At 39.6% G+C, this 12,356-nt stretch overlaps 1 non-coding gene across 1 annotated transcript; it reads left to right on the top strand.

Annotated features, from left to right (window-relative positions):
* Positions 1-11,724: 11,724 nt before the first annotated feature.
* On the top strand, positions 11,725-11,795 carry Trnag-gcc. Its single transcript has one exon. It is a non-coding gene; the product is annotated as a tRNA-Gly (tRNA).
* The last annotated feature ends 561 nt before the right edge of the window (positions 11,796-12,356 follow it).

Consider the following 12,356-nt stretch of genomic DNA (forward strand, 5'->3'; position numbering starts at 1 on the left):
GAATATGACAAAAAAGATATTGTATGTATTGAAGGAGGTCTCTGGAAGGAGTTGGGGTCAAAAGGAAAACAAGAATGTGATTTAATTCTATTACTTAAAATATGTTTTTAAATGTTAACAAATTCAGATAAATTGAAATCATGTAACTTTTCTCATTATAATGCAATAAAACTTTTTAAAAAATCACAATATATTCTGGCTAGGTGTGGGGAAAGGGGGTTCCTCAGCAGGTCCATGCCCAGACCCTATCCCCTGAGGGACCAGACACACACTGGTATAGTATAGAATAGTTTATTTGGGGCATGGGGAGGGAATTTAAGAGGGTAGCAGAGGCAGAGAAAGGCAGAGAGAAGGAGAGGATAGAGAAGTAGAGGCTGGCCATGATCATGTGGAGAGAGGGGGAAGTCAGTGGAGAGAGAGGGGAAGCAAGAGGGCAAGGGGCAAGGGAGAGAAGCAAGAGTAAGAGAGAGAGGAAGGGCCAGGCAGCCCTTTTATAACCGTGGGGGTGAAGTCCAGACAGAACACACACAAGTATAGCAGCATATGTATATGAATATGAACAACAGGAATCTTAGGTGAACTGTTTCCTTCATACCCTGAACCTCTACACTGTCCCAGAAATGTTATCGTTTGCTATATTGTCTTATGGGCTACATGGGGTATTATTGCAGCTACTTTAGACTCTGACCACATTTACCTTTGTGCCCATTAAGGAGGAATTCAAGCCTCTCTGTCTAGTCATGTGTCGTGGCCAGACATTGAGGACTTTAACACTTCAAGCAGGTAAGAAAACCTTAGACTGGAAGCTATGAAATTAGGAGGCAAATGTATTATTTTAAGATTCTTAACAGATCAAGTTTATCAGAATGTAACCCTAGAAGGCAAACAATTTAAAAAGCTTAAATGTAGGCAATTTTAAGAATGCATACATTTAAATCATGAAAATGAAGGGCTTCTTGCTTGTCTGCTTTATGAGGGAAGATGTTAGGGTTTCACTGCTGTGAACAGACACCGTGACCAATGCAACTCTTATAAAGGACAACTTTTAACTGTAGCTGGCTTACAGGTTCAGAGGTTCAGTCCATTAGCATCATGATAGGAAGCATGGCAGCATCAAGGCAGACATGGTGCTGGAGATGCCAAGAGTTCTACATCTTGATTCTGAGGCCACAGAAGGGAATTGTCTTCCACAGACAGCCTGGAAGAGGCTCTGATTCCACTGGCCAGATTTGAACATACACATGAGATCTCAAAGTCTTACCTCCACAATGACACACTTTCTCTAACAAAGTCACACCTCCTCCAATGAGGCCACACCTCCTAATAGTGCCATTTTTCATAGGCCAAGCATATTCAAACTATCACAAGAGCTGTAAGCATACAATGTATGTACACATTTGCATACAGATACCAAAACCCCAGCAGGAGATACAATATTCTGTTCTACCATACTCTGCTTATTCCCTTCAGGCAGGGTCTTTCACTGAACCTGAAGCTAGGCTGGCAAGTTGCAAGCCCTAGGAATCCTCTAGTCCTTCTCCCCACTCCATGTTTTAGGTTACAGGTAAGAATGTATAGCCACTTTGGGCTTTTATATGGGTGGGGGTTTGAAGTAAAGTCCTCATACATTTGCAGCAAGCACTCTTACTCAGAAAGCTACCCCCAAACACCATAAGATTAGTCTTTTTTCATCCCCATCATATAGTTTTCAATTAGTCACTTTTAGAATAGCTTTGGAATAATTGAACAATTGAACAGAAAGTTCTATTTCCACTTATCCCCCTGCTTTTCCCTCACCATACCACTTTTCTTACTATCAGCCTCATTCACCAAAATATATATTTCTGACAGTTGGTGAAGCTATATTCTGTTGAGGTTTTGTCTTTTGCTGTCTACTGTAATGCTAAGTGCAGCCCCCAAGACCTGGAGTCTACACATAACCCCTGAGACCCTGCCCTCAAGTTAATTATGATTGGTTAATAAAGATACCCACAGCCAAGAGCTGGGTAAAAGAAATATAGGTGGGGTTGAGGTTTCACGGACTTGGAGAAAGAGTACCATGAGGAGAGAAGGGGCAGATGGAAGCCACCTTGAAATAAAGGAAGAATGAGCAGGAGGGAGAAGGAGAGCCACCATGGGCGAAGGGCCAAGAGAACATGGTCCAGAGGAAGTTCAGCACAGCCCAGATGGAGCAGAGTAAATAGTAAGTGATAACTTGGGGTTATTGATAAGAAGGTAGAGTCTTACAGCATGGACAGTAGGCAACTGCCCAGCTATTGTGTTGTCTAAGGCATATTAAAAATGTAAAGATTGTGTGTGTCTTTCATCTGGTCACCTAAATGTTCTAAAGCAGAGAAGTACCAGGCCAGGATTTCAAATATTACTACTACAGTGTTCACTCATCATTATTGCCCATAATTTACATGACTTGCCCTAATATTCCATGGTTTGAATAGATGAACAATGTCACATATCATTTTTTTAGAGGATCATATACACTACTTTCCTTACTCTAAAGCCCTCTGTGCTTTCTCTCTTCATTCCTTTCTTTCCCTAACACCTAGATCTTCTCATTGTCTCCAGAGTTTTTAATTCTCCATTTTTTCCACCATATTGCCACTGCTACTATGCAGTAAAAAGCAAGTGCAAAAAGAGAACAAGCTCATGGTGGGCGTCATCCCAGATGTCTTATTAAATTCACCACGCACATCTGTCAGAAATCCAGTTGCTCTTCTCTACATGAAGTAAAGATAGCTCTCCCGTAGCAGGCCTTTGATGCTAAGCCTCTTCCAGTCTCAGAAACTCATTCCATAGAAGACAGCACAGCTGGCCTTCCACATCTGTAACTTCCACTGAATCTGTGGATTCAACCAGCTGGAAATCAGAGATAGACAGAAAATGGCATCTGTACTGACCCCGTGTGAACGTTTTTCTTCACCACTAGCCCTTAAACAATGAAATATGACAACTATGCACATAACATTTACATTTTATTTTGGGCTTCACAAGTCACACAGAGCCTATTTAAAGTACATAAATTATAAGCTCAGGTAATGTGCAAGTATTGTGCCATTTTATTTAAGAAATCTGCACATGTACAGGTTTTATAATAGGTAGAAAAACAAAATAAATTCCCTGGAGATACGTCCAAGCATTTCATCCTTCCTTTGCTCACCTAAGAAGTCTTGTCTTTAAGGAATTGAGTACTTTTTAGTTCTTCCAGCCATAGGAAATTTGTGGATTTAAATAAAACTATCACATTTGGCATTGTTCTCTGCTAAAGTGTTTTATCCTGAGTACAATTTCTGCACACACAGCTACATTTTAACCCAAAGTGAGAAGACTAGGTTAAAGTCAGCATGGGAAACGACATACAATTTGCTCCTTGTAGACTCGTAAAATGACCAAATGTGCTTCAGTCACAGCAGCCATTTCCCCCAAAGGGAGAAAATGACATATGGTGCTCTTACCAGAGACATAAAAAGGAATAAATGCTGCCTTGCACTCCAGTAATTGAAAAATAGCTTTGTTGTTACTGCTGACACCAGAAGTTCCTTATCATCCGTCTAAGGCAGACACCTCTATTGTTATGGATTAGAATAGCATTTACTATAAATGGAGTTGCTTACAGACAGTAACTGTTTATAATCAAACTTTCACAAAGATTTTGGGACAGTGAATTGAAAATAATCACGGACACACAATGAATGGAAGAGACTCTAAAATGCTGTGATCCATCTTGGTCAACACTCTCCTTCCTTAGCTTGCGTTAGCATCATGGATTTTTATATGAACACATACTGTTGTCAGCCTCTTAGTGTATTTTGCAAATGGGTCTAGACACTTTGCTGTTCAGAACTACTCTGCTAAGAAACTGTCCTCTAAGTAATTTGCCACTGTTAGAACCAAGTCTCTCTGTCCTGGATAGTTCTACAAAGAACCAATTTTCTCTGTGTATCAAAACATTGGGGCATAAAGACATTTTAAAGCATCATGAATTTGAGAACCTGGGATTTCCCCCTGGAGCATTGAGAGCCAATAAATCACATCCTCTCTCAGCAAAGAAAATACAGATTTTCGTGAATGTCACAGATATCATTTCTTTCCATAGCACCTATGTGTACTGTATAAATTATTCCTATAATCACTTTTATGCCTTTAAGTTTGTAATTTTATTGAGAAATAAAATTTATGTATGTAAGAATTTTGATCTAGAAACTAAAGCAGACAGAATTACCATTCTCAAAATTTTGTCATTTTAAATGGAAATTCTTGGTAAAGGATAAGAGAAATGTAAGAAGAAAAACATTCTCTTAATGTCTTGGTTCAACTATTGACCATCAATATTCCTTCTTTTGGTTCAGCTACTGACCATCAATGTTCCTTCCCTCTAGGCACACCTGCTTCTTCTCAGGCAGCATAGGAAGGGGGAAGCAGGCACGATGCTGACACCTGTGTTGTAGATGAGAAACCTATTTGGAAAGCCAGGTCTTCTCCCTCAGTTTCCTAGGCCACACTTTCCTTTCTTTAAAGTGTTTGGTAGTAAGTGGCACTGTGAATACTAACCATTCACTTTGGATTCTTTCCTAACCAAAGCTCTACATGCATCTAAATGAAGGTTGTTGCCCAGAGAGATGTCCTCAATGGGACATTGAGACTTCTCATTGAAGAAAGATTCTGGAACTTTTGACTTCCCATCCACCAGCAGCAATGGTGGAAGATTTGATTATTGGAATCCTACAGATCAGAAAATATTCCTTTTTGTTTAGGGAAATGCCTCAATAGAACTTGTGTTTATAGAAAGACCACCTGTATCATGTGGCCTATGGCAGTATAAATATATTTTAACTTATAATCACTGAAAGTAACATATTTCATAACAGAGTAGAATCTACTGCAAAAGTCTATCTTCTACAATCAAACAGATATTTTTCATTTTATTCTATTTCAAATTTTGGGAATCCTTATTTCAAATCAAATGTAATATAGTGTATGTTTTGTATCCTTAAAATGTATGTTAACACATAATACTCCCATGTGATTGGATTTGTTGGTAAGGTCTGTGGAAGAGAATCAATCTATAAGATAGTGTCTTTAGAACAAAGAATGAATCTCCCAGTCCCCATCTGACATGCAAGAACATAACAAGATGTCAGTCTGTAATGGAGGCAGGTCCTTTTCTTGCACTGAACCTACTGGGACCTTGGTCTTTGATTTTTCTACCCTTCACAACTGTGAGAAATAAATATTTACAGTCACAAGCCCACAGTCTGTAATTGGGGATTTGTTTGTTTGATTCACACCAACCTGAATGGACTAAGGCTCTGTGAAATGCTGTAAAGTGCAATTTGGAAAGCACCAGTCTATAATGGATCAATAAAACAAAGACAAAACTGATCTTCTCAGAATAAAGAAGTAAAGGGTATTAGGGAGGAAATGGAAGAATGAGGAAGACTAGATGAAGGAAATGAAGGGACTGAGGAGCATTCTCAGCAGATTAGAATGGGGAGATACAGATAGGTCGAACTGTTTAGTGACAAAACGCTAGAAGACATCTAATGAAAGGCTCACACTCTGCTTAAAGTCTCCAGTGACAGGAACATAAATAACTACCTCCACCACTACAAAGCTTGATGACTACTGTGCTGCACCTGCAGCTTCATACCTGCCACATTTTAGACAGATTTATATTTCAGACAGTTTATATTTCTGGGATATGGAATGAGGGGCTTTTCCTATGACAGAACAAAGAGAGCATGCAAAATGTACAATGTAAGAAAGAAAATCATTAAATAGAAAGCTCAGAGCCACCAGAGACCACATAATGACACCCATATCATAGTAGTACTCTTTCAAGATTATAAGGCTTGTAAAGTAGAGGTGAGTCTATCTCAAAAGCTAGGGTTGGCTGTCTATTGAATCCAGCAATTTTTGATGGCAACTTAAAATATTATTCAGAGACCAGCTAAGTGTCTGGGGGATAAACTGTTTAACAGAAGTATACTGTCTATTGAACTTGCTATTACAGTAAGAGTATCACACACTGGAGACTTCTGTTTTGCATAGTCCTCAAATACTTCAGAATCTGATCACTGCTTTGGTCTTAATAAGACAGATTATGTATAACTGTCTTTGAACCCAAAGAAATAAATCAACTTTGCCTTCACTTGTGTTAACATGTGGACATTCTTAGGTAGAAGTTTGGCTTTCATACTTGGATTCTATATCAGAGCAAAAAGAATCTCTTGGAGTCAACATTCATTCTTGTCTCACTGGGCCTCAGTGCCCATTTAACTCATACAATATATGCTTCCTAAATTGCTCTAGACCAAAGTGAACTAGAGATCCCTAAGCTTTGCTCCAACAGCTGGTGCCATCTGAAAGGATTCCTGTCATTGGTGAATTCCCTATCCAGGGAAACTGGAATTGTCCCAGGTCACCAGCTTGCCCTTTCCTCCTTGGATACCAGTTAACATAGACTCCATGTTTGTAGTTTCCTTTTCAAATAAAGCTCATTTATCCAAACCTTCTACATTGTTAAGACTGCCTGTGTCTTCCTGATTTCAATTACAAATAAAACATACTGAGACACTCAACTTTTAAACTCTTAAACAAAAGTGGCTCACTTTGAAAGTTCCAGTCTGTTACTGATGCTTCAGGCTTAGGCCAATGGTGAGAGGTGGTATATCACAGTGGGAACATGGGCAGAGGGAAAAAAAAGAACTAATGACTTTGAGGCCAGGGAATGAAAGAGAAAATGAGCCCAGAGTCCAACAGTTCCATCCTAGGGCATACTTCAATGACCTACATACATCCCACAGAGCCCCCACCTAAAGGGCTAAGCCACCTTCCCATAGCTCCAAGCCAGGAAACAATCCTCAACACATAGACCTTTGGGTTACATGGAAGAGCCAAGCTACAGCGCCATCTATTGAAAAATCCAGACTTCTGTACTCACATACCAACCCTTCTCCCACAGAAATGCTCATCACCAAAAATTCTCACTCTCTGGTTGCCACTGCATAAGCTCACAGGTGTTCAGTGGAGATGCTTTTTGTCATACCTCTTTGATGTATATTCCATGCTGTAAAAAGTAGCAGTCTGTTTCTAATTGATAGCAGCAATATTCTATCATGAAGTAGTGCTTTGAAAGAAACACACTGCGTTTGGCCAACATGGGATTAAAGCACATGGCAGCCTCTCTGTAATATGACTTGTCCTCATTTATAAGTATCTCTAAACTGTTCATTCTATGCCTTGCATTTTTCTAAATGCAAGTACATGCTAATTAATTTTAGTTCAGAATGTTTCACATTTTTAATGTACTCAAAGACTAATGAAGGTGCCTTGGAATAGACTAAGCAATGGGAATTGATAAATATTTTACAAACATGTGTTCAATTCACAGCCTTGGATCTGAGTGGTTCATACATGGTAGATGCTGTGTAGCTAGTCATCTGTCTATATCTCAGTTCTCACAGTAATCGGCCAAGATAGGTTTCTGCACACACATAAAATGATGCTCACCAGTACTTAAAGGAGACAATTCATAATTTAAAATTTTTTTCTCTATGTTCATTGGTGTGCTTCTCTCTGTTTCTCCCTGTCTCTGTCTTTCTCTCTCTGTCACTTTCTGTCTCTGTCTCTCTGTCTCTGTCTCTCTTTGTCTCTCTGTCATTGTCTCTGCGCATGCCTGCATTCGTGTGTGTGTGTGTGTGTGTGTGTGTGTGTGTGTGTGTGTGTGTGAATGTACTTATAGGCATGGATGTGAATGTATGTGTGCAGACATGTGGAGCCCTGAAGACAGCCTTAGGAGCTATGCCCCAATCACCATTGCCTTATTGTTTGAGAAACAACCTCTCATTAGCATAAATCTCACCAAGTAGACTAGAATGGCTGGTGAATGAACCTCAGGGATGCTTTTCAACATTGGCATTACATGCATATGCCACCATGCTGTTCTTTTTACTTGGGGTTTAAAGAATTAAACTCAGATCCTTATGCTTGCATGGCAGGCATTTGACTGATTGAGCTACAGTCCAACTCTTAATTTGATAAGGAAAGGGGAAATCACTGGTGTTTTAAATTTTCTTCTTTAATCACAGGAGAAATTTAAATGGAATTCATCATAGTAAAACATGATTTTTCCCAAAACTTCCTTCTGAAATTAAAGAGGCACATTACTGTCAATCTCACTTCAGTTATCTTCCAAAAACAGCATCATAGTTCTCAAATACACTTCTGTGGGAGCCCCTGCTGCTTCAGTATGATGAGTCTGTGCACCAGACTCATTTGAGCAGCAGCAATAGAAACAAACGCAAAGCATCATTCAACAGGGAACAGGCAGCAGCATCTTTGCTGCTAATGCTGACTGCTGTTCATCTGTCAAAGTCACTTTCCTGAAGCATGTGCTATTAAATTTGTCATAGGAAAATTAGTCTCAGTGGTTTGGGAACTATTTCTGAATTTTAAGAACAGGTGACAGAATTTTATATCAGTTCAAGTGTCATTGGGGGATTCAACACAGAATTAAAGGCAACATGGATTAAAGATTTGCATTTTCCACTAACTTTTGTTTCTCTAAATAAATTTTCAGCTCAATAGTACATTACCTAATATGACAGAGATCTAGAGACAGTAGCCTAGGTAAGAGCTATGGTCTCACATGGATTTTCCTCCCCTACTAAGGTGTCTGCCATAAAATTTCTTCATTTCTCCAAGAAAAGACAGGAAGAGCATGCATACAAGGAAATTGGTATCCCTTCCTCTAGTCAAATAAAATATAGCAAGATGCAGGCTAAAATTTCTCTACAGAGAGAGTGTTCATAATTTTGAGTCTCACGGCTGGCTGCTTCTCAAGTCCCCACAAGACTTCATCCACCTTGATGAAGTCACTGTAGCCCTAAGTGTGGTCTCAGGCTGCTAGGTTAAGAGACTTGATTTTATTGAGTACACAGAAGTAGCTCTGTCATCCCTTGGAGGCAAACTTGCCATAATCAACTTCACAGAGATTGAAAGCCTGTTTATTACTGTATAATGAGAAGCAGGCATATGGGAAGCCAGGTTATTAGAGGGTTTCATAAAGAGCATAGATTTTAAAATGAATCTCCCAGTGCAAGGTACTTTGGCCTCTCTCACCAATTCAAGAAAAGCTCTGGTAGTTCATCTATACTGTCAGTCTGTTGGGCCAAACTCTCTCTAGACTGTGTTTGTATGGCTCAGCATTGATTTTAGACAGGGTGAACTTTCTTTTGTCTTTACTGCTATTAGTGACCAACCCATTTGGCCTCTACATTTCTGGATAACATCTCAGGTTCTGTCCAATAGCAACCTATTATGACTGACTCCCAAGTCCATATAATGGCTCATTGTTGCTTACTTACTATAGCTCCCAGTTACTCACTGCAGCAATTACATCAACTAGCAATATACAGAAAAGTCACCCTTGAACTAATGTTGAAGGCTGTAGAGATGTGAATAAGAATGACCCTCACAGGCTCATATATTTGAATGCTTAGTCATCAGGGAATGAGACTACTTGATAGGGATTAAAAGGTATGGCCTTGTTGGAGTAGGCATGGCTTGGCAAAGGATGTGTATTACTGGGGGTGGGCTTTGGGGTATCAAAATCCCAAGCCACCCCTAGTGTCTCTCTCTTCCTGCTGCCCAAAGATGCAGATGTAGCACTCTCAGCTCCTTCTCCAGCACCATGCATGTTTGCATGCCACCATGCTGCCCCCCCATGATGACAATAGACTTACACCACTGAAACTATAAGCAAGGGCCAATTAAATGATTTCCTTAATAAGAGCTGCCATGATCATGGTGTCTCTTCACAGCAAGACAAACATTTAGAGGAACAGCTTTGGAGAAATGACTCATAAGAGCCCTAGCTTAGTCAATTGATTAATCCACTTACAGATTAACAATTTGATGAAATTATCAGAATGCAGTAGAAACTAGCTGTTGGGATCCAACTGGGGGAAGTAGATCAGCAAGAGACATCCCCTGAGAGTGTATATTCTCCCCCGTCCCTTCTCCCTCCCTTTGTTTGCTGCTCTTTACAAAGTGAGCAAGTTTGCTCTTCTACATGCTACCATCATGATATTCTGTCTTTCCATAGTCAGGTTCAGAAAAAAAAAGAAAAGAAAGGAAAAGAAACGAGCATACAAGAACAAAACTGCAAAGCTTATAAGAAGTAAAGGAACAAGATTCAGTGAAAGGGGAGACAGAAGTGGTCACTTGAGGCAAAAATGGAAGGTACCAGAAAAAGGACCTGAGAGAAACTAAGAAGTCAGTTCTGTGGCATGCTTATATGTATGTCTTTTCAGGAAGATGTATGAACATGTATGAACATTTATGTATATCTACTGCTATGGAGGGGGCCATGGGAGCCTTTTGTTTCAAGTAGAAGAAATGGTGAGTGAGAAGGTCCTAAGACAAAGTAGTCCTTATCTCACTGCCAGCCTTGGACAGTAGGCAATTTGCCTAGGAAATGTTGGGTTGAAAGATAGAGTGTATGGGTACACATGAACTTATAATTCATCAGACAAAGCTCAAAATGACCTTTCTAAACTAGAATTTGGGTTTTACTCAAGACTGAATAGGATCATGACAGCTTTATGATTTTTTAAAAAGATTTATTTATTATTATAAATAAGTACACAGTAGCTGTCTTCAGATGCACCAAAGAGTGTGTCATATCTCATTATAGGTGGTTGTGAGCTACCATATGATTGCTGGGACTTGAACTCAGGACCTTTGGATGAGCAGTCAGTACTCTTACCTGATGAGGCTTCTCATCACCTCCTTTATGTTTTGAAAAATTACTTTCATCATCTGGATGAAAACCAGATTTGAAGGATATGGTAGTTTGAAAATGTTTGGCCCATAGGAGTGGTACTGTTAGGAGATGTGGCCAGATAACTGTGTCACTGTGGGGATGGTTTAAAGTCCCACCCAATGTGGAAGAGTCAGTTTTCTCCTGGCTGCAGTTAAATCAAGATGCAGAACTCACAGCTCTTCCTGTGCCATGCCTGCCTGAACACTGCCTTGCTTTCTGAAATGATGATAATGGACTGAACCTCTGAACCTGTAAGCTAGCCCCAACTAAATGTTCCCTATAAGAGTTGCCTTGGTCATGGTGTCTCTTCTCAGCAGTGGAGACCTAACTAGAACAGAAAATATAAAATGGGAGCAGCAGAGTGGCAGATACATAGCTTTGGGGAAAAACTGAGGGTGCCTTAGACTTTGTGTATTTAAGTCAAAATTTTGGTCCTGTGTCCCAAGTATGTGGTATCTTCAGCAATAGGGGCTTATCTGCAACCTTGGAGACTCAATAAGATCTGCATCAATATTTTTGGGAGACATTTGAACTACCTTGACCAAGCATCTGAAAGAAAGTTTCTCCAGCCCGGTACTGGTGTTTTGTTAGTCTATGGTTCTTTTCAGGAAGCACTGTCAGTTCAGGTACCATTAACTTCATTTAATGTGTGTGTATGTTTTATTATGATGTACAATATATACATAATATATTAAAACATTAATGTATATGATGTTAAGTATGTTAATATATAACATAATACTCTATATCATTCTATAATAATTTATATTAATACATTAAAGTATTTAATAATGCTTAACATATTCATGTATAATAGATATATATCTATATGGGTTATATACTTATGTATAGCACATATATTTTAATTAAATACAAAAAGTGCATGGGTAGTTCAGTGGTAGAATTCTCGCCTGCCACGTGGGAGGCCAGGGTTCAATTCCTGGCCCATGTACTGTCCAGTCCCTTAGCCAGGTGGTAGTGGCGCACGCCTTTAATCCCAGCAATTGGGAGGTAGAGGCAGGTGAATTTCTGAGTTTGAGGCCAGCCTGGACTACAAGAGTGAGTTCCAGGACAGCCAGGGCTACACAGAGAAACCTTGTCTTGGAAAAGCCAAATAAATAAGTAAATAATATGATTCCTTGGGGCTATATCAAGTAACCTTGGTGATATTTGTTTCTTGTTCCTTCTTTATTGACCTTGCTCCCTATAAGACTTGGCTGATTCAAGCAGGATCTAACCTGAAAACTTGCTTTCTGTGGTCTAGCTTCCATGGTACCAAAAAATACTATGCAAGCTTCCAAAGAAGAAAAGAAATTAATAATCTTATCCAGCTGCAACACCTATGAACCAGGACAATGACTAGCAGTATAGTAAAAGTGCACTCCAATAGTGTACTCACATTCTGGTGGTAACCAGTAGTTGTCTAATTGGACTTAAGATCCACTCAACAGGAGGGAAATCATGCCTGGGACTAGAAATATAAACAACTTCTCAGGGCTAGTGAAGTCAAGAA

This window comes from Mastomys coucha, unplaced genomic scaffold, assembly GCF_008632895.1.
Source record: "Mastomys coucha isolate ucsf_1 unplaced genomic scaffold, UCSF_Mcou_1 pScaffold15, whole genome shotgun sequence".
Lineage (NCBI taxonomy): Eukaryota > Metazoa > Chordata > Mammalia > Rodentia > Muridae > Mastomys > Mastomys coucha.